The sequence below is a fragment of the Pieris brassicae genome, chromosome 9, assembly GCF_905147105.1.
Source record: "Pieris brassicae chromosome 9, ilPieBrab1.1, whole genome shotgun sequence".
Classification (NCBI taxonomy): Eukaryota; Metazoa; Arthropoda; class Insecta; order Lepidoptera; family Pieridae; genus Pieris; species Pieris brassicae.
Genome location: NC_059673.1, coordinates 8,297,002 through 8,322,087, shown reverse-complemented (window position 1 = coordinate 8,322,087; position 25,086 = coordinate 8,297,002). Strand labels below are relative to the sequence as shown.

The 25,086-nt window shown below is 32.3% G+C and overlaps 1 protein-coding gene across 2 annotated transcripts in view; it reads right to left on the bottom strand.

Annotated features, from left to right (window-relative positions):
* Positions 1-25,086, bottom strand: part of LOC123714150 — a 101,084-nt gene that overhangs the window by 57,470 nt on the left and 18,528 nt on the right. For both annotated transcript variants that reach the window (XM_045668316.1, XM_045668315.1), the window contains exon 3: positions 9,891-9,935. The gene's annotated coding sequence lies outside the window, so the exon portion shown is untranslated. The remainder of the gene's footprint in view (positions 1-9,890; positions 9,936-25,086) is intronic.

Sequence of the window (25,086 nt, the reverse complement as noted above, 5' to 3'; positions counted from 1 at the left end):
GATGTTGATAGAAGTTCCACCATATGTTCAACTATTCAAGGGTGACGATCCCAAGGGACTGACACAAGGTTAGGAAGAAATTCTACACATTCCACAAAAACATTTTTAATTAGTACAATGGACAAAGCAAAATAAAAACTTGTCAGTGTCGCGTTCGGCTTTTGTTTATTCAATAATTATTCCGAATTTTTCAGAGGCAGAAAGAATGAACAATTCGTTACAAAAGCTTATTTATAAAATGACTTTTTGTACATCTTACTTTAATTGTATATTCAAAATCAACTCGTCTGCCCATTTCAAGAGATAATTGCATGTTACGCAATACATTACATGAAATTACTGAGACCAAATAATTATTATATTCGAATATTTTCGTAATCACTGCTGTGAACCGCGTATTTACTATAATTTGTTCGAAATATCTGAAGTGAGCATTGTAAACTTATATAGAAACATCATATTTGCATTTTGTCCATATTATATAATATTAGCGCAGTTTCGTACGGCTGAATTGGATTCAATATCTAATAAACATATGGTATTTCGGACTTTTACGTAGATATTGTGTTCTATAGTACATTAGTATATCACTTTGTTAAAAGTTAATAGCGTACATGATATAGGGATACTTAAATGTATTTTTCACGACATATTATCGAACTTTTAATAGCGATTATATTTTGACTTTCCATCAGAATTATCAAATCCGTCCATAGTTTTGGCGGTAGGCAAACAAACAATGAGTCTAGATATTTAAAAATTTACAACTACAAATTCCACCACTTGCTTAGGTCTGGGCCTCAGATTTCATGACCAATTGTCAATCTTATAGGCAAGTAGGTGATCAGCCTCCTGTGCCTGACACACGCCGTCGACTTTTTGGGAAGACAGGCCCGTTTCCTCACGATGTTTTCCTTCACCGTTCAAGTGAATGTTAAATGCGCACATAGACAGAAAGTTCACTGGTGTACAGCCGGGGATCGACCCTACGAACTCAGGGATAAGAGTCGCACACTGAATCCACTAGGCCAACACTGCTCTAAATGATATAACAAATAAAATCTGTGAACACAGTTTATTATTTAGGCTTATATAAACACGATCACCATTGAGTAAGTTTTAAATTAAACCAATCATTGCTTAGTCTTAGTATATATTTATATGATATATCAACATATAGAAAGTCTTTTACTTATGTCTACTGTAACTAACTATGCTGTAATTTACTTCCTTTATTTACTAATTAGTGTAGGATATCTTCCCACACACAAATGAAATAATATTAGTATACATAAAAAAAATTAACGGTTAAGATAATAAGCTAGTAGTGCCTTTGTTCTATGTGAATTTTTTAAACAATTGAGATGTTTTTATTGTATCCTTTGAACAAGACTTAATTATGCGCTGAAACATCGTGGTAATAAATTTAAAAAAACATTGAATTCTGGTTTAAACACCGTTCAAGTGAAAGCGTTAATATTTTTTTTATGTCTGGTAAAATGCAGAATTTCGTACCCATCCATGCCTCGAACCCCGGACTGTGTCTGTACATTTCCTGGGTCATCAGGGTGCTTTAAACAATAGAGGATTTTGTTTTAACTCTACATTAATCACTCGCGTTCAATAACATAATATAAACTAAATAATGAATTGCTATGAAACGAATGAATTCAATATGATTGTTGCGGCACTCTCCGCACGTCTGGCTATACTCTCGGGGCGTATGTCTCATGATAAAGTTAATTGCTATAAAATGAATGAGTGCAATGTAATTGTAGCAGCGAGTGCCTACGTCTTTCTATACTCTCGGGGCGTAACTCTCATGATTTAGTTAATTGCTATGAAACGAAGGAATGCAATGCAACTGTTGAAGAGAGTGCCTACACCTGGATATATTCCCGGGACGTAACTCCCGTGATTTAGTTAATTGCTATGAAACGAATGAATGCAATGTAACTGTTGAAGAGTGTGTCTACGTCTGGATATACTCTCGGGGCATAACTACCACCATTTAGGTAATCGCCACCCTCAAAAATTAAGAAATGCTGATAAGCGAAATGTACAACCCCCAATGTGTTGTGTATTTATGTGTCTTCACTTATTCCAACACAACCTATATAGAGAGATGATGAGACGACATTTCCGCGTTCTATCGATATCTGATAATCTTATGGTTTATAATCTACATGTCAATATGCATATTGTCCGAGGAGGTCCAGCTATTAGAGCGAACAGTAAACAATGTGTTGATGCTAGATAGCCGCCATTGTTATGTACCCCGGCGGCACTCGCTGGACCCCACGCCTTCAACATACGAATTTGTTTTTTTTTATACAACAATCATACGTACGAAGATATATGTGCCTCGCTAGAATGTGACAGCCTGTGTCTGTCACGTGGTCATAGTCGTACTATACATACTGCGTTAATACATTAGAAAAAAGACAAGAGAACAAATAGGGATTATCTACGTCAAATGCCGCGTAAAGGGAATCCAGTCCAGCAGCTTATAATTCCTCTGCTGCGGCTTTTGAAGAGTAACAAAGTTATGTTAGAACAACCCTGTCAATAACATAAATGCGAAATGAGATATCACGAATATGTTATCTTCACCGAAAAATAGAAACTTGGAACATTTTTACTTTGAAAGTTGTGAATTATTCTTTGAACACTATTGTTGATAGCTAGCTTTAAATTTTGTTGTGTTCTAACGCTGCATTGTATAGCTTCGCCCGCGGCGTCGCTCGCTCTATTGTTCCCGAGCCCTATTGTTACGATCTAATGGCGTGGTCAGTGGGGATTATGCAATTGTTATCACGCACAAAATGATATCGGGATGTCGATATTAAATATAGAATATTAATAGGCTATTATCGATTGGGTATACCCCGTGTGAAATAACTATAAGACGGGTTTCAATGGGCTGGATATGTAGCCCGGATGGCAGTACCGCGGAGGCTCTTGGTATAGTCACGAGGCAATGGTTGGATGGTGTTAAACGCACCGACGGAGGTTCACCGTGACAGGTGATCATAGAACCTGAATGATTAAGATATTCCTCACTCATTCCAATAATATTAACGCATTAAAAATTAGCTAGTGCCTAAGTATAACCCTTACAAAAACTACTATGATGAGTTGCTGATGAGAAAAAACTACCAACATTTTTGACCCCTCAGCAGAATTTCGTAATCGGATATAAGCAACACCGATAGAACAATACAGATTTTGTTCTTATATTCAGTAGTTAAAATGAGAATTCATGTATGTATGTATATTACGTGTACACTATTTCAGACATACATCCTTATCCGTAAAAATAAAGGTAAAGACAAATAAACTACAAAAAGGAAAGAAAGAAAATCTATTTATATATTATTATACATAAAATATAAAACGTTGCATTTCAGTAGGACCATAGAATTTTGTTTAACAAGTATGAAACAATAAATAATATGTAAAATGTGTTTTAAAGGTACGGCTTATTTAAGTAAAGTAAAGTTTATAATGCTTTGTAAATATCACGAGCACTATATGGTCAATTGGAACGCAGTCTGCACTGGTATCTCGGCCGGATTCGTACAGGTTTACTAAGTACTGAGAAATTAAAACTATATTTTCCTCTCTAGCGGTGCATCCACTGAAGGTCGGCAATCAATCTCCAAATCTCCTGGTTCATTAGTAATTTAAATGATCATTTCACTGACTTGACCCCTGACCACTACAGGTGTTTTTGCCAAGACATGAACCTATTTAGGCAAATAGCCAGTAACTTGCAATGACAGCGATGTCATAGTTGTATCAGCATTACCGCTACGGAGAACTACTTCAAAATTTTCTACAAAGGGTCAGGATCGGTATCGCTGTCGCAATTGTAAACGTCTGCGTTTACATACATATGTCTTAATATATATAAACCCCCTAAACCAATGTTGTTGAAAAAAGACGTGTGTAGAAGGCACAACCTGACGACGGGTATGCTAGTACAGTATAGTTTTCTATAATTATTTACTAATATTATAAATATAAAAAAAAACATGTGTTTGTACTTATGTACACGCGCTAGAAGATATACGTCTTTGGAGTAACAGTATAAATGTCTTTTTAAAATTTTATCTTTCGCCTTATAGAATAAGGTAACGACACGTTTGTAGGAAAATCACTACTACAATAGAAAAAAAAGGTATTTAATACATTAAAAATTTTATTATAACGCATCATCTAGTTAAATAAAGTTTATTTTAATATCACAAAAAAAGGCTACATAATTCAAGAAATGGAGATTTTTTGTTTTAAAATGTTGACTATGGTAACCTCAGGGTTTCGGTTTTTTGTAACGGTGTGCGTGCGCATCGTTAAAATTTATTCTCATCATTTTTTCTTTACGCGCCAACAGAAGTATAACTTAAAAAATGTTTTGCATAATCCATTTATCTTATTTTATATCTGTATGAACGCAGGTGCCCTGGGCACAGGTAGCTTTTAATAAAGATTGACATATCTACAAATAAACCAGAGACGAAATTCCCACAGGAGTCTAGTCCAGATAAAATATAGATCGCAGAGCGCGATACTCTTTCAATGGACACAGATGGCGTTGGCTTTTGTATTTTTTACGATGTTCGTGGCGCTATCTCGCGATCTGACGACTGATTGGATGCATGTTTAATGCTCTAAGATTTAAGTTAGAGAATCTTAATTTATTTATAATCTATAGCAATTTTTAATACAGGAAATGGAATAACGCATAGTAGACAGCCTACGATTGCACAATTTCACAGGTTCATACCTAATTTGGAAACCAGTCTCCCAATACCTTCTCAACTGTAATCTTATTTATTGTTGTAAATGTTATATGGGAGAATATAAATAAATAAATTGTTTTGCTTAATAATGCGCTTGAACTATTTTTCGGTTATTCAAACGCCATAATACTCAAATTGAAATGTATTTAACATAAATCAGACTCAGAAATGTACATTAATATGTTACAGACTAAACACGATTTTTTATTACAACTGACGAAAGATTTTTATCAAATATTTAATAAATAAATTTACAATAAATGATTAATTCTATTCAGAAGAAATCAAGTAATAACCTTTTACTAGCTTAGCGATTTTGATATTTAAAAGATCACCATAAAAAAGAACTGGCTGTATATCTACGCAGGATATTTCCAAGATAATAGATATTTAACTTACATTAGTTATGTATAGGCTGTACTAGTCTAGTCTGACTCTCCTGTAACTAGACAAAGCTATTACCGCAATAAGCGTCTGCCTTAAACCTGACGTGCGCACGCGCAACAATCTTTAACTGCAATCGCTTTTAATTGATCAGCACACCTGAAGCACCTGTAGGCTTCATATACTCGTATATCACTGATCTTATTACGAATATAGCTTAAACATGTAACTAGTTACCCGCGTTTTAGTCTATCTATATGACGGAGACCTTTTTTTTAAAATTACATTTCAGCAGATAATGTTGGTATAATTTCAAAGTCCATAGTTCGGCAATGATTATTTATTTAAATAAACTTTTACAAATGAGTGATGAGAGAAGTTTGATCAACTTCCAATAAACAATCATGATATAGTAACTGTAAAAATATGGTATTAAGATATGTTGCTTACTAGTATTTATAAAATATAAAATAAAACGAAAGAAACATCCGAGGTTTTAAAAAACGCAACGCACTAGAGAGCCATGTTAAGTCAACAGTTATTATCATTTCCTTAAACCTGTAACTTTTTTCATTTTACAAATGGTATACTTAGGTTTATATTTGTTTTTGGCCATTTAATGTAAGCGTCTAAATAAATAAATTATTATAGTATTTTGTTGTTATATGTGTCCTTACTTTCTATATAATTATTATTTTTGTTTCCGTAAAACTGTTTATACATCTGTGCATATGTAACGATTTTTTTTGCTTTTCTACTATAGTGAATTATCAGTTTGTTTCATAATAGATATTTTACATTCAGATACATACTTATATGTTACCAAAACGAATTAAAAAGCTTATGCGGAGAAGATATAAATCTCTAATAATCCTTACAATCTTACGTAAGGTAAGCTGATTTTGACATAAATCACGAATAAATGTTCAAAGTACTATCGAAAGAAATTTGTTGCTTAAAGATTAGAAAGTTACGTAACACATACAAGTTATGTTATTATTATTGCTGAAGCGGTTTGATCCAGAGGAAGAGGGAATTTCAATAGGAATATCTTGTGTCATACTTTAATTTATTAGAAGCGGTAACAGGAAGCGAATGGAGAAAGAAAGATATGGACAGGGTCAATTGGAAAAAGCTGGAGGAGGCCTTTACCCGCGAAGGGGTTCCGATGGACGGTACATAATTTAGCTAAGATGTAGGATATATAGGATAACAAGATAAATAAAATCATGTTTAGAATCTAAGCTGTATATTATCTTTTTTGTCATAATTGGAAATTAAACAGGCTTTATTATTATTATTTTACTTTAATTTATTATCTATCTAACAGTGGTCTTATCACGAATCTAGTTAAATGTTTTTAAAGAATTATTGGCAAACCTTAGCCTGATAAACTAATAGTTAATTGAAATTAACATTCATATTACGTTACGTTCATATTATGTTATTAAATTTAAATGTAAATGTAAAAAACCATATCTAAGCAGTGACATTCGAACTTTTTAATTAACAATATGGTTTTTTTACTAAAATCCTGTTTATTAACGCTATTGCATTGTGCATTTTAGTATTCAAATGTGTACATGAAAGATGTGGTTGTACAGTTTTTACAACGAATATATAATGCTCAAAAACTTGTAGAGAGAGAGAGAAAAAAATTGAACTTACAAACATATAAAGAAATAATAAATTTATTTAGCGTATTATAAACATAATATGTAATATGTTAAACTTTCTTCATCATATGTATCCAATTAGTCAATGTGCACATTTATATATCATTTATTTATAATAAATAATATTAGTAATTTAATAGAGTAAATAATTAATTATAAACCAACGTATATAAAGTAATTAATATAACAAACAACAATAACTTACCATAAAATATAATAACTAAAATTACTATTAAAAGGAGTCTGTAGGCAAGGTTGATACTGGCAGCGTATCTTTGAAAAGCTAGACTAATTCTTTGTCCGAGGTAGCTGCCAGCTCTTCGGTCCTGTGATGTCGACTAACATGTATTATCTGTTTTCTTAATGATTTTTGGTGCAAGATTGGAGGCTTTATTAAGACTTACTTAATCAAGTCGGAAATTTCAATCAGTCCACAAGAAGAAAACTCAAATTTGACTTCCAGTAGAGACACTGGAAGTATATAACATATATATATATAAGATACAAACTACTAACTAATACTCCAAACTAATTTATATAAAAATGGTCATTGTTATTGCCATATCAACTCATTTAGCGTTAGTTAATCCCTAAATAAACTTTGACATGAGCAGTGTTGGCCTAATGGCTTCAGCATGCGACTCTCATCCCTGAGGTTGTAGGTTCGATCCCCGGCTGTGCACCAATGGACTTACTTTCTATGTGCGCTCGAACGGTGAAGGAAAACATTGTGAGCAGCGGCTTGATTTAGACCCAAAAAGTCGACGGCATGCGTCAGACACAGAAGGCAGATCACCTGCTTGCTTATAAGATTAACAAATGATCATGAAACAGATTCAGAAATCTCAGGCCCAGACCTAAAGAGGTTATAGCGCCACTGATTTATTTTATTATATTTTTTAATCATCTACGCTCGTCATATTTCATAAAAGCATCCTTACACTCATGTTATATTACGAAGGATGCAAGACGCCGCCTCTATAAGTTTCCTCAGACAGGGCTGGAAAAAACCACGCCGGTGAGTGGCAATGCATTTCGTGAAACGTATGGATCATTAATACTGGAATCCGATTGCACCATGATACGGTATGCAGTATAATGACCGGCCATGGGCGGTGACGCCTACCGAAATTAATATCATCATGGCATAATTATAGGAATGTATATTTCGAGGGTTATTCAATGGAAAAGATTTTTATCTCTTGAGGTGATAATCATTTTTTATTATGGTTTTACCTATATAGAAGCGAAGGATTCACATAATATAAAAATGGTTTAGCGCGTAATTGTAATTGTTGAAGCTTCTTTAAAATTCTTTAACTGTCCCATAATACGTAGCTGAACTCGGACCTCGGTTAGACAATATTCAGGACCCATGTAACAATAAAAGAAATCGACACAAGAATAACAAAAGCATTGAAGAGCTTTTGGGCGCTTAAAGACGTCATGGAAAGTATAAAAACGAGCATGGCATTAAAAGAAAGCTCTTGAATACTTGTATACCTGGACTAACATCTGGATGTCAAACTTGGCCGCCCATTAAAGCGCAGCATATAAAGCAACAGGAGTGTCAAAGATCGATGGAACGATGTATGATAGTGAAGACAGAAATGGACAAAATAAAGAATACACCTTTAAGAAAAACAACTAAGGTAGCAGATGTTACAATAAAAAAAAAACTAAAGTTAGTAAAGGAAATGGGGGGGGGCACATAGCAAGAGGAACAACAACAAAAATGTGAAATAAATGATATTAAAGATGACAGTTCTATATTATTAGTCTTTATACTGATATGGCAAGAAATACATTTAGATTTTAGAGCAATACATTCTAAGTACTAGCAACACTTAGAATGGCTCCCACGAAACACCACAATTTAGGTCGAAACTCCATAGACAAGATATTAATTGTTTTGCACAGATAAAAACAGAATTGCGACTGTGCGACGTTTTGTAACGTTAGGCAGTCTACAGACAAGGAGATTTGTTCGCAAATAAGTATATTGAGAATTTTATGCATTTTACTATTTATTTATTTCTAGCCGCACCTACAAGGCTAGGTATCAGAAATAAAAGAAACAAGTTATACAAATAAGAACCAACGTGTGGCCTTGATAATATATACAACCGTTTTAAATTATTAATACAGATGTGAAACATCAAGGTTTATTTATAAATCGTTAATAATTAAATATATTAGGAAATAAGCCAAGGGGTCACCAGCGTAAGCCAGAGGCTTCGGCACTAGCTTTTCGATAGTCAAGTTTACATTATTTCAGTTTTTGACAGCTAGAACGAATTGACGTTTTACGAATTGTATAGTTTATCATGCTTCTGTTAATGAATCTCTGCATACATTTTTAATAGAAAAATACACTAGGTATTGTTTATATTCGCCACAGTATGACATAGATTATAAAATCTGACTCTGAATACATGATAAACATTAAATTCAAATTATTTGAAATTATTATACATTGTTTTAAAGTTGTCGCTATGTCGCGCAACATATATAACTTCGCGTCTAACATTCCTAATAGTATTTGCACAGAGAATATGCAATTTGCGATCTGTAACGCATGTTTGCGACACGTGTTCTCCGAAGCATTAGCTGTTAAATGTTTACAAAAACAAGGGAAAGTCGCCTAAACGACGCTTAGATGAGTCCGTCCACTCATGGTCAAGGAACTTCTCGGAATGTTTAAATTCAGTATTGCTTTCTCTGTAAAACCGATACAGAGCCCAATTGCAGTATTCCAAGGGTCCAATAGTTTTTGACGTAATTCGTTATAAACATACATAAAAAACTTTAGTACTAACTACTAACTGAGGTGAGACTGATCTCAAATTATCGTGATTCATGTGCACTTTTTACTTTTTATTTACCAGAGGTTGCCTGGCAGAGATCGCTTGAAAGCGAAAATGCCGCATTTAATTATGGTAATTTTTTGCATTTATCAATTTTCTTTTAAGATTTGTCATTAATAATTGAAAGTATTGCATTTAAGACATTATAACGTTCTTACCATTGTTATAAAAATAGGTTCATCCAACGGCGTTTTTGGAGCATCCTGAAACCAAAAAGTAACATATAATACAAAAAGTAAAGTAAAGTAAAATAGTATATAATACAATTTATTCTGTAATAATAAAGGTAATATTCAGAAGTCCTACTTGGCACAGTCAACCTGAATCATGGGTCGTTTTTAAAACTGTCTTGATAAGAGAAAATTACTATTTACTACTATTACTTACACTTATAAAGAATTCTACTTTCAGTAATTTAAATGAATTCCCTGTGACAATAAATTACCGAATTACTTCAAACAGCACTAAAAACATATGAACAATAAATTGGCTTTGAATAAGGTTATATTATAATGTGATAAATTGTAGTTATATACAACTATTTAGTTTGAATTGTGCTTCCAATAGTCATGAAGCCTAAATTTATTAATTAAAGAGGTTGACTGTATATATATAATAGTAGTATATAATAATAACAACGCCAGTTTTATTCCATACTATAAAAATCAAATGGGTGTGAGTTTTGTTATACACTTAGTCTACGTTAGTGTCTGTCATTTACAATACTTCGTGTTCTTGTAGACGTACAGTATGAACCCCATTAAGGTAAACCCCTCTTCCTGAATTTTCATTTGCATTTTTGGTTCCTCCATCCATTTCCACAGAAAATATTACGATGTCGTCAGCCCATCGCTTTTATGGTATTCCCACGTTTCATTTTCTTGATTCAGCTGTCGGTCTTTTATTTAAACACCTTGCAACATTTTTTTTTTTTTTTTTATAAAATAGGGGGCAAACGGGCAGGAGGCTCACCTGATGTTAAGTGATACCGCCGCCCATGGACACTCTCAATGCCAGAGGGCTCGCGAGTGCGTTGCCGGCCTTTTAAGAATTTGTACGCTCTTTTCTTGAAGGACCCTAAGTCGAATTGGTTCGGAAATACTTCAGTGGGCAGCTGGTTCCACATAGCGGTGGTGCGCGGCAAAAATTGCCTTGAGAAACGCTCAGTCGTGGAACGTCGGACGTCGAGGTGATACGGGTGGAATTTTGTATTTTGCCTCGACGTCCGATGCTGAAACTCAGCTGCAGGTATTAATCCGAACAACTCCTCTGAACACTCTCCATGGCCTGCCCATTTCAATTTCGGCTGTAAGGCGTGGGTTATCTTTATACGTTATAATATACATTCATCTACGGAGTCTACGGAGTCTACGGAGGAGTACACAAACCAAAAATGATCGAATTCAGTTTTTTGAAGCCGCTTCAATCGCTGCAAGGCGTATTATTTTTTTAATATGTAGTCATTGGTAAGCCATGGACAACAAATAATTATAAAGATAACTACAGATTACATAATAGAGGCGTTAACACGTGTTTCCTAAGTGAAGCAAGTGGTCCATCGCCCCGGGCAAATACTTTCGACATTACTTAACGCTGCGGAGAAATCCCATAAGTATTTGAGCTTTAAATGAGGAAAATTGATTAATATCCCTCATATACTGGTCTTACTCTTTAGGCGAGAAAATCTAAAGATTATTTCAAGTAAAATGATATGGGGGACGAGGATGACATTGGCATCATAATAGACAAAACTTTGATTGTCATTGACTAATCACAACGCAATGAAATTCGTTTTTTATTCTCAATCCTCAGATTTGAAAAAAGAACAAAGGTCTTTTATTTTTCATAATTACGAAAAGAAAAATACGCTTATATTGAACTTTCATATTTGTTATATAACAAAAAATATGTGTTATACGAGTATATTACAAATAGTATGGAATAAACACTAGCCCAGAGGCTTTACACGTAAATGTTGTGTACCGTTTTGGCTAAAATGTTCCAAGACAAAGCGGAGGCGGTGGATTTGTTTTCCCTTTCCAAAACGAAAATAAGTGGTTGCCTGGAAGAGATCGCTCGAAAGCGATAAGGCCGTTAGTTGGCCTCCTTTTCATTTAATTCAATTGTATTATTATTAACCACTTGCTCCTTAGATGCACGTATAATTTTTTTGCTATAATATTTGTAGATAATTATCATAAAAATTTTACGTAAAATTTTGACTGATTTCTATAAAAGCATTGACCATATACTCCACATGAAAGTGAAAACGATGACGCATTTCGGTCACTGAATTCGTTATCGGGATCATGTGCGCCGATGTCACTACAAATTATTTGAATGGTACTAAACTAATAACGATTTATAACGTACTAAATTTCTTAAAAAAATATTGACTAAATATATCTCTATATATTTATATATAAAATTCTCGTGTCACAATGTTCGTTCCCATACTCCTCCGAAACTGCTCGACTGATGCTTATGAATTTAGTAGAAGTAATTCTGAGAATCGGCTACTATCTATCTTTCAAACCCACAAAATTTTATTTATATTTTGTTAACATTTTTTTGTTTTTATTTTTTTATGATACATACAAAAATAAATACAACCCTTAACTGTCACCCTTCTACGACCAACCCATATTTTTATTATAGAAGATAGTTTATTTTAATTGAACTAAAAAAATTCCTTCCTGGAAATAATATACAAGGCAAAACGACGTTTGCCGGGTTAGCTAGTGTACTATATACTGATAAACTACTCAAATATAATCAATTCATGATCATCACATGTATATATTACACTGTACAAGAAACTGTAGCAATTACGATTTTTGTACACTTAAACAAGGACATAGACCAGGGAGACTTACATTCAAGACCATTGTGCTTTTAAAATGCTATTTTAACTTACCTTTTCCTTTATTTTTAAATAAATTCAAATAACATATAATGCTAGCTAACTTTATCAAGAAAAACATAATTACACTGAACAACACAGTCCTCAAAATGTAATTGATCGCGCTTGATCGAACAGGTTGATAAGCAGCGAAATAATTATACTATTTCATAATTTATGAAAGTCTCAATTATCGCATACGTTGGGTAAAAGTTTCATCAGTTCCATTACGCTTGTATACGAGCTTTTAGTTGCTGACTGTTTGTTGGGCTACTCTAATCATATACAGGTATAAAGAATGGTTTACAACCTGTTTCGACCTTCGGTCAAATGGATATTATATATGTATTTTATATTATAGATATAATTTTAGTTTTACAATGGTATTGTAATAAATACGATCATTAATTATATACGTATACTATGACGGTCGATGATGATGAATTTATTATTACTCTTAGTAAAAGGAACGCCTTCATGCTCTGTCCTTTTGTAAGGAGTCGTTTGTCTTAAGTTATCTGTAGGAATGTATCGATTTGCTAGGCAAAATAATAGCAATACCAAGTGTGTTGAACATTTCCATTTTAAATATATTAGGGTCAAATCTTAAGAATTCGTACTATATTCGGCCCTTAGCCACACCTCGAATGCTTCCCTTCTAATGCCAATTTTGCTATAAATTACTACTAAGTAGACCTTCAGCTTGGCGACAGATATGCAACTTGTTCTTACATTGCAAACATTCTAGGACGCACTTAAAGTGTAACAAAAAATTTATCAAAATTTTGTCATAAACAGGACTATAATTTATTATTTACTGATCTATCAAATCAAAATTTAGTTCATCATATTTTTAACTTATGAACGTCAATATTTAAAAACATTTACTACCAGGGCGTAGAGCGTGCGAGAATAGTTGGCTAGATACTCTCCATATACATTTATTTTCATAACACATTAACCGTCTATATTAATGAAACTCGGACGTTACGGAGGGAAGTTAACAGTTCACGTGTAACTATAAAACTGGAATTGCATTTATTTATGACGATTTATCTAGACTTTTTTAGACGTGAGTTAATTTGGTGTTTCTTTGTCCACATATTTCTAGAAAACTGAGGTCATTCTTCGAATTAAATCCCTGGGGGCAGTGCGTTCATTTAATTAAAGCCCTTCAGGTGGATAAAATTAGAAGCCTGAAGAAGTATTTATGAAAAAGGTAAAAGATTATTTTTTTGCTCAAACAAAACAAAAACAAAAATGGCTCAAATATATGAGTCTTTCCTTCAACTTCAATTTTGTTCCTTTTGGAGTAGAGACTCTTGGGTCAGATGCACAGACGGTAATTAAAGATTTAAGTTGACGACTGGTAGATAGTACCGGTGACTCCAGAGCTGGTGCTTTCCTCGTTCAACGAATAAGTATTGCAATACAGCGAAGAAATGCTGCCAGCCTTAAAGTTACACTGCCACAGGGATCAAACTTTTTAAATTTATTTAATTTTCTTTATATTAATTTTTAATTATTTTTATGACTATGTAGGTAAAGAAAATGTAAATACTGTATCTTTGATTGTTATGATTACTAATAAAGATTTGTAATATAGATATTGATTGTTTGATATAGTCAGTATAAGATATTGTTAGATTACCTCATAGCTTACGTTATAAATTAAGAGATAAGGTTTTTTCATAAGTTATTGATGGCATTTATTACATATTCTCGTAATGTTGACAGGGGTTAAATAGAAGACTCATCTTTTAAATACTTTTTATTTTCTAAATTACTATTTTAATAGATACCATGATTTTCCATTTATCCATTTGAAACATGAGTTTCTCTTTTCGTAATAATAGCTTTCCATCATTCATCATTCGATATCGATCAATTCGATAATTGTCCTCTCACTTACCGAACAAAAACGATGCGTGTGCGCAAAAACAACGAGTATTAGATAACGACCGTAGCTCATTTAACGTAATTGTCGATCTTAATATGATCTAAGGCTAGCAATTCCGAGAATTATTACATCGCGAAAGTTGTGTGATTGTTTTCATCGACGCGAAGAATTTGTCTGCAAAACATACGTCTGTCAAACATTTGTATAAAGAATCTCAGTGTTAGATATGTTTTAGTTCCAACGGCGCTCGAGCGTATCAGCTAATCATACGCGTATCATATCAATAAGGTTCATAACCATCTCAGAAAAGGTTAAACTTAGTTAACATTTGGTTTAACACTTAAGGATTATTTAAGTTGCATTCATTAGCTTTCATTGGTGATATAACAATATATATAGCAGGCTGATATATATATTAAATATTTTGAAAGTAAATATAGCCTTTGACACAGGAATAATGAAGAAATGAAAATAAATTGTATCATTATAAAATTTCTTCCTCTCTCTAAATATCAAATAACCAATAATATACTATTATAATCGTTTTATGAGATTGTATTAAACAACATAAGCTAGCTAAATTAAGCTATAACGATACAACTAGGTTTTACCTAAAGTTTAGGTTTGAGGTGACCAACTATTTTTCGTTCAAAAAGAATACACTTTACAATTATTTCATAAGTAAAAAAGAAGAAAAAACCGAAAAAAAATGTTTCTTTTTAAAACATATTTTTCTTCGGAGTGATTTTTTGCTAAATGAGGATGTTCGTCTGATAATTTTCATTTTGAATATTAAATTTGACTGTTACGGCAGTTAATGTTTTAACAGAAAGTTGCGACTTCTCACTGCTCTAATAATCATTTCTTAGTGAAAATACCATTTCAACAACAGCATTAATGAATGCTGTCTCCGACACTAACGACATTTTTAAGTATGTTCCCAAAGTGACGTCACAGTAGGGATTTTTTTGTATTTAATATTATATTTTACTTTTACTTTTGACATTATCGTATTGGCATAGTCTGTAAGGATAATGTATGTATTTCTATAATGAATAAATAAATAATTAGTGTTTTGGCTAAACCAACATACTTAGTTATATGACCACCCGTTGCATCCCTTATATTCGTTTGTACATATTATATCAAATGTTTTTAAAATATAACAAAGTGTAAATAAATAATTTACATTTAAATGATACGGCCATGTGACAAAGTAAGGCTGATATAGCCAAGGATGCGTGTCGGCCTCACTGGCGCGATGGCCTATGAAAGGCTATGTAATCGATTTTACGCATCGGTACTTTACGTAAAGTTCGATAAAATAATATTTCCTTATAAATACGTTGAGATTTTTCATTATGTACAAAGAATTTTAGAATTTTCCTTTTGAAACCTTTGAAATTTGAATGGTCAAATCAAATCAATAAGTTGGATCCTCCTTAATTTTGAATAAACGCAATCCCAACTTTGCGACACAATCACGGCCAAAAAACTAATGCGAATCTGATGGTTGAACTTCGGAAAGATATTGAAAGCTAGGAACAAAGTACAGGTCTACATGTAAGAGCATAAAAAAACATGTGTGTGTACTTATGTACACGCGTTAGAAGTTATACTTCTTTTGAGTAACAAGATAAAAATCTTTGCAATCTAACAATAGAAAAATGGTATTTAATACATTGAATGTTTTACTATAACGCAATATCAAATAGATATAATTAATGTAGCTAAAAAATGTTTAAAAAATAATTAAAAAAAACTCTGGTATCTTTTATTAGTAATGGCTTTGTTATTCTTCCTTTATATTAAATATTTATTATGATCAATGAATCTTAGAACTTATAATTTAGAATATAGTATGAATTTGTACTTTGTTATATTTTTTGTATAAATAGGTAAAACTGTGATTTATGTTTATGTTTGAATGTGTAATCCTTTGTGTATAATGTAATTGTTTGAATATTGTTTAATGAGTAGCTGTAGGAATACTTTAATAAAATAAAATACATAAAATATCTAGTTTAATAAAGTTTATTATAGAAATAGACATTTTTATTTTAAAATGCTGACTATGCTAACTTCAGGGTGTCGGTTTTCTGCGACGGTGTGCGCGCGCATCGTTAAAATTTTACTCTCATCATGTTTCTCTAACGCGCCAAAAGAAGTATAACTTCAAGAGTCCTTAGAAATTTTACGATGAATATCAACATCTCCATTTGTGATCTGATCTTGATGATTGATGTGTTAAATGCTTCTGATGTGCCTTTTCTGAGAAATGATTCCATACTTAGTTTTATTTGATTCTTTGGGATACAAGGGAGGCGAGCCTAGCAGCAAAATACTATTAACATATATTGTTTATATATAGTACGAAACAGTATTACTAAATATATTTAGACCTGCCATCATATGACAATAATAAACAATTAGTAACTGCAATGTAAAGTTTTATATGTTTTATTTACTATAAGGTAGACTAACTATGTACACACAGCCACTCACAGAAACAATACTACATTAAACACAGAACAAGACATATTCAGTGACATAAAAAAATCCAAAAACAAAACAGAGCTTAAAATAAGAACAATTAAAAAATATTGATGTTTTCGATCTTATTCGTAATTAGTTATGAAATGAAAGCTATGTGAAATTATTTTTCTTTAATAGTTAATACCTTAAGCTGTTAATTTGTCGACATAAGTGGCCGTGAAAGTGATATGTCGTTGAGAAAGCTAGTTTTCAAATGACTAACATGGCGAGCCGGTCCCTCACATCCAACACGTCCAGCTATCGCATAAGTTATTTCGAACAACTTCATACAAATATCATGCGCAAACGAAATTTATACTTAGTCATAAAATATTTACGAAAAATAAACCTTTTTATTTTTAACAAAATAATCTAATATTACAGATTACTCCAATGCGGCAACTATTTTTTTTATAGAAGAGGGTGCAAATCGACACTCAATGCCACACGGCTCGGGAGTGTGTTGCGGGCCTGTTAAGAATTGGTACCTTATTTTCTTGAAGGATATATAGGAACACTCATACAAAACAATACATATAAAAAAAACAATACAACAACAACAGTAATAGATAATATTTACATAAAGACTCTCTCAGTATAGGAACTGACGTGAAGCAAATCTTCATATGTATATATTTATACAGGTCATGTATGCCCTTTTCGAGAGTTTAGTTTACGTCGTAGGTACGAATAGTTACGACGGTCGATGTCGCCACCTAGCGTAATCATCAGGCACTCTTTTGAGTTACTTAAAGTAGTGTAGAGAATATAAGCGGAAGTGCGGAACATGGACACACGAGCATAATGCCATAACATAATAGAACACTAAGACTGTTAATGAACGTTTTCTTAGTTTAAGCTATTTACTAGTTCTACAACAGTCAACACAATATTACTTATAAGCCATAATTATTGTATAGGGTAGATTCTAATTACTATAGACAAAATTATTTAATTTAATTATATATAATAATTAATTATAAAAGAATTTCATCTGTCACGTGTTAATTTTGACAAATTGTCACATTTGCGTCTTTAGTAACAGAATGAAAGTAAAATAAGCATATAGAGTTTTTGTACTTTATCGAGCCATTTGAGCAGTCATTTTCTATCCCATTGACTAGGCTCATTTCCTTGGTCGGGCGTTCGGCTCCCATCAGCCAATTAATATTTCTTTACGCAATTAAAACTCACACATATATGGAAATGTAGAAAGAAATTTGCACGTCTAAGATGCTAAAATCGACCGGTATGTCAGGCATAACAGACCTACTTGTCGATAAAGAAATATTTTGAAGAAATTAGTTGATGAGACCGGGGTCAAACTCGCGAGTACCGAAGAATTAGTACTTTTCTTAATGGACTCGAATTGGTTCGGAAATACTTTAGTAGGCTGGTTCCACATCTTAATACACGCTTAGTTTTGGTACGACATCAAATGATGAAACTCAGCTGTAGGTATATGAACACCTCTGAACACTCTCCGTGGATTGTTGTGGAGATAATTAACAAATGAATAAGATACACACTATGTCTCCGATCTAAGTCGCGGTATTTTCTATTTGAACTAACCATTTCTAATCCCTTATCGATTCGAAGAAATATAATATTGACAAGTGATTTACCAAATATGTTAAAGTAAATTTGTTCAAGCTTTCGGACCGCGTGATCCTTTGTCAACACATAGATATTATCGGTTTTGTACGGCCAACACCAAATACATGCAATACATTTTTAAATTAATATTTATCTTAAATTTAAAATAATAAATGAACGAATTATGCGTATAATTAAATATTTTGTACCATATACACTTAAGTAATGATTGACGTATGTACTATGTATTAAAATAGTTTATGTATTTGACTTTAATGCAAGTAGATGTTTAGCTTAAACAACCCAATAATTGTTTGTCATGTAATCGATCCAAGTTAATGTATCTAATTTGTGAGGAGCTTTTCTTATCAGACATGTATCAATCAGCCTTCTGCGCCTGGCAGGTGTCGACTTTTCGGTGTAAGGCCGGTTAACTAACAATATTTTCCTTCACCACATGTATTAAATGCTCATAAAAATCTCAAGTGATGCACAAACGTGCTTCGAACCTTATAAGACAGGTATACGACTCGCACGCTTAAGCCATTCGGCCAATACTTAAGGATAAAAACGTAAATAAATACATTAAAAAACCTTAAACATGGATACTAATTAACTCCAATTAAAGGAAACAAAACAAGTTTCCCAAGCTATGAGACATCGGATGACAGATTATAAATCCCACGCTTTAAATATGGCCGATAGAAAGTGAAATTTTATGCTAATAGAACCTCTTCGGAAAGATAGAAATTACAGAATTACTTTCGCTTTCCTGCAATACGCGAATGGGCGTGGTTTTCATTCATTCTTGAAATCTTGCGTAAAAATAAACAGGTTTAACAAGAAAATGGTTGATTGCCAGGATTGAGTAATAACACACCACACCACAATCCATGTAAGTCACTACTTGATTTATTTGAAAAGTTTTTAGTAAATACTAAAAGATTATGAAACCAATGCTTGCGCGTGCTCAAAGGTTTGGATTGTAGTGCTCCGCGGTTTTACCTTAAATTTCTTAAAGTTTTATTTATTTTACCTTAAAGTTTTTGGCCTTAAATTTCTGTATGCTGATAGTGTTTTTTTTTTCTAGCAGACAACTACAAGTCAGCCTTCTGTGATGGTTTCGCCACAATTTTTCTTTCTACTATACAAGCGAATGCTAAATGAGCATATTGAAAGAAAAAATAATTGGTAAAAGCCAGGGTTCAGACCTACTATCTAAGGGATGAAAGTCACACGTTCAAGCCACTAGGCTAAACACTAAGCTATTATTTCGTTTTAAATTTAATTGTCTTTGGATCCAAATAAGTGCACTTAGATCATGGTCATGGACCAGACTCCAATGACCATCGATTTGACAACCCATGGGTTGTAACGCCAGTTTTTACAAATTGTAAGGAATTTCGACGAATTCTAAATTATCGTAATTTCAGTGAGTCTATTGAAATTACAACATACGCACCATTTCTATCTCTATTTCAATAACGATTATTTAAAGATCATAAAATTACACAAGCGTCTTTTATTGGTTCTTAGATTTAATTAGCAATAAACTATACATATCTTATTAACTTTCTCCGGTTTTCTAAATAAAACAACAACTTTTACTTGCAATAAACTTGGCATGGAATCTTCATTTCTCAAAAAAACGAGCAAGTTATTCGAAAACGTGAAATTGAAGCAAAGTATAACTCTCTGGCTGGGATAATTATGACGAATTTTGGCACTGAATACTTGGAACAATCGATTAGCACGCAGGAATGTCTAATGCTCGAAAATCTTTCAAAAAGGGTTTAAGTGAAAGTACTTTCTTTTGCGTATTTGTGAGCTTCAGTACAATATACAAAACTTCTCTGATGACACAAAATAATCTGAGATGCATATTGTTAGTCCCCGAATAGAATAGAAGATAAATTTTTGTAAGGAATATGTATAATGAATCGAACAGTTTTGTACTTACCGCAATAAAAAAATAATCTAAGCAAACAAAACAATTTGCCTAACAATGAGGAACACAGCTCAGTGTTTTCTTATTGACGTACGAGAATAAATAAAGAAATTACCGTCAAATTCGTGACATTAGAAGACTTAGAATTGGTTAAAATATTTCAAAAATATGTTAGAGTTACTCATGAAGGGAGGATACTTGGGCTTTGAACAATGGTCATTTGATTTGAGTCAAAGGCTGACGTATAAATAAAAACAATTCTAATCGGTAATTTTACAAACACTTCTTAAACACAAGTTCGCATACATAATGCTGTGTAATCCAATAGTTTGAATTGTTTTTTTATAATATTAAACTAAACATTTATAATTACGCTAATTAAAGAAATTAAATATCGCTAAAGAAATATGCTTTATCCTTAATCTGGGCAGCATTAAAAACGTATCGCAAAAAGTGCAACTAACAAAAAATCGCCATAAAAGGAAATTGCGCGTTCTAACTATCGAACCATAAACGGAAAGACCTTCATTTGATTTATAGGATTTATTTGACCCACAACACCATATTGAATCATGTTTTTCATTATATTTTTTAGGATAATGTTTTTTTATTCATAAACTTAAAATAGACTAACGAGTGGTGATTTTTATTTTACGACATTTTTTTTAATGACTTCACACAGGTCAGGTCAGGTCTCACTAATGAATCAAGATTCTAAAAGTATTACCACAAATTATACGATTTATATGTATAAAACATATATTTATATAAAAAAACGTAAACTTGAGATAAATTATTTGTTTTTTAGATGTTTTAAATTAGATTAAATTTAATATCCTCTCATTTGCTTTAAAAATGAGTAATGCAAATGTGTTAACAACTATTTACCTGAATCATATCCAAAAATGAGACATAATCAGCGATATAAAATCCGAACACAGACCTACACAAACAAGGTGACTGTCAAAGATATGTCTATATTTCGTGAGAGTTTTTGTTATACTTGCTAAACTGTATTGTGATCACATCGATCACAATACAACTTCACTTCACTACTTTAGCTGGCAAAAGGGTCCAAGTTTGAAAAGTATTAGAGTATAAAATTTGAGCAGTGTTGGCTTAGTGGCATCCCTGAGGTCATAGGTTCGATCGCCGGCTGTGCACAATAGACATTTCTATGTGCGCATCTAACATTAGCTCAGATGTTGAAGAAATACATCACGAGAAAATCAGCTTGCCTTAGACCCAAAAAATCGACTGCGAGTGTCAGGCACAGGAGGCTGATAATTTACTTGCCTATTAGATTGACAAATGATCAAGGAACAGATAACGCAATACGAGGCCCAGACCTAAATGGTTGTAGGGCCCATTGATTGAATATGATTTTTTTACACATTTACTGGTTTTACTCAAGTTTTTCAAGGGTGCCAACATTTAAACAATTTCCCATCCGTTTGCTTCCTCACTACGAAGCTATAACGCACTCAATAATGACAAACAACAAAGCCGTTTCCATCTGAAAACGTCCATCAATATTATTACACAGACACATGTCTACTGCGTGCTCTGATTTTGTGACGCATTTTCTGCGGTTCTTTTCTCTAACATAGTGAGCTAATAACTAGCAATTTTGATTTTATTAAGTGTATTTTTTCATCAATGATATTCACATCAGCACATTCTCCGAGAAGCAGCGAGCCGTGCCCGGTCTCGCTCCATTTACACCAACAACAATTGAAGATGCCTCTGAGTTTCTGCACCTCGTTGTAACTACTAGAACGGCCAAGTAGTTAAGATATATTAAGGTAGTTTGAACCTTGGACCATAGCTTTGACACCAATTGTAAGTAAATAACTTAACTTTGACATTATTCTATGTTCTTAAAGACATTGTACAAATTTATATGACATTTGCATGCCTATTTATATGGCTGATGGAGCGAATATTTGTAGTTGATCGATCTAATTGTACCATTATCTTGGTAAATAAACGATTATTATTATTATTAGATTTATATCTATGACAATTGACGGCTTGAAAACATGCCTTAAAATTTACGATTTTTTTAAATGTATTGTGTGTCTTTCTTTGATAGCTATTTCGTTCTGTAAATTTATTTATACAGTACCTCGACGTATTCTTTATAATAACAAAACAAGTGTTACATTTCACATAAATTTTATATACTAACACGGCAATGTAAGCCAGTGGATGGTCAGTCAGCAGGGACATAAAGGTTATTAAAGATTTAGAAATAGATTCACGTAGAGCCAGGACTAAGTTGCTGATCGTGGGAAAAGAGTCTGCGCGTGATAGGATGCAGTCTACAGGATAATCAGTTGCTACTGGATACCTTCGCGTACGAGAGATTCAATTGGTAGCACAGACTACATTTAATCTTATCTAGCATAATATATGTAAATCTATATTGGCTACGCTAAATCAATTAATTAAAATAAAAAATACTTTATGTTCTGCCGTACCATAAGGTTTGTATTTTGTTACTACATTACAAAGAAAGTATAGTTAAATAAAATATACCAAAGTAAGCCGAATTTGGAGAAAATCAGTTCATCTCAATTAAAGTGAATATACAGTTTCTGTTTCTCTCCGTAAATAGAATTTGACAGTAAGAGAGTTACGGGTTATAATGTACACGTAATTAAACTGATTTAGTTTTGAGAATAACATTTTCTTTATTTATTTATTAATTTAGGAAACAGATACATCTCTAAAAGTAAAAAACTAAAAATAAAACATAACATTGGATATTGGATATATCAAAAAGTTTCACTGATAAAAATAAGATAAGAAGCAAAACATGACAGCAGAATGTTATTTAAGTAGACAATACAAAATAAAATTTATCAATCAGGAGAACGACAAACATACTAGTAGCCATAATAAAGAAGAAAGATACAGGGTTTAGGACTTTAATAGTTCTATATACCATATAAACTAAGTCAATTTAAAATAAGAACTACGACATCTTAATACTATGATTTCCGCCACCTCGTTATGAACAAAACTACGTTGATGTAAAAACTAAGGTAGGTATTACATGGAAAATATTGGTATTAATTGTGCATTTATTGTATAATTAAAATATTTTGTGGTGTGTGTTTGAACAATGTATAGTTATAAAAGACGTATTTGGAAACGCGGTACTTTAAAGTAACTCACATAATTACCGCAAGAATTAAATCTAAGATCCCTTTATGTTGTCCTTCTACAAACCAATAATTTATATAATTATTTAAAATTATATACACGAATCGTAATAAGAACATTTTATTAAAATACCACAGATATAGAGAAAAACACAGAGCAATGGTCTATGGCCATTGGCTTAGATACTCCATGATGTATAATGTCTTTTTGTTGGCTCAATATGATAATGGTTGGAAAGTGGGTGATCCATCCGATAGCATTATTGATCAGCAATCTTTATTGGTTTTACAATTCTAGATAATAACCGATATCGATGTTTAATTTAGCTGAAAAATTAAAAGATACATATATTTAGCTTTAAAAACAGAACCTCGTGTCGAAATGGGATATTAGTTTTTTTAAGGTTTAAAAAATTAAACACGTTTTTATTAAATCATTATTTAGATACCACAAACATCACTTAAGCACTGTACTCGTAACTTCATCCTATTTATTAATATATAAATTTTGATTTATTACAATATTCCTATTAAAGAAATATATATAAGACATACGACGTCCTGAAGGCAGATAGAACACAACGTTACGTATTTTTACCCACATTGAATAAATAATGACATTATATTTTTTTCGTGTCTCAACAGCTTAAGGTCTCGGAAATGGATCAACATTCCATAGTCCATTAAGGCCGGCGTAGCCTAGTGTTATAGTATTTAAGTTTTTATTGCCAGATGATATCAAATTCTCGTGAGTGCAACACTGTATTATTTTATTTGCTTTGTCGGCATATAAATAGACACATCGTATTAGTTCTTAACTTTTTCATATCTTTGTGGTCGTCATCGTTAAATGTTGTGTTAGATGTTTCTAATCTGTATCTTACTAGAATAATTTTAAATAGTTCTTTGATGATTGTAAAATAAAAAAATTACGTTTACGCTAAACTGATATTAAAGATGTTTTTTTACTTATTCAAACCTAAGATAAACGAAAGAGTTGGTGTTTATCTAAAAAAAGTTTATAATTTATTTATTTATTTACACTTCGTTACCATAATATACAAAATTATACATAAAGAAATGTGTGCGTGTATACACGTAAGAAATGAAACTTCTTTATGACCTTATTTTTCAAAAATGATCTACTATATGCAACTTTACAGAAATCGGTTGGATAAAGTTAAATTAGATAAAGTTTAACAAAAGGCTTTTATTATCATAGACATGAATACAAATAATACAATTATTTCATTTTACCTTATTACTACTAAGATTATTACAGAATTTCATTAATTGTATTAGA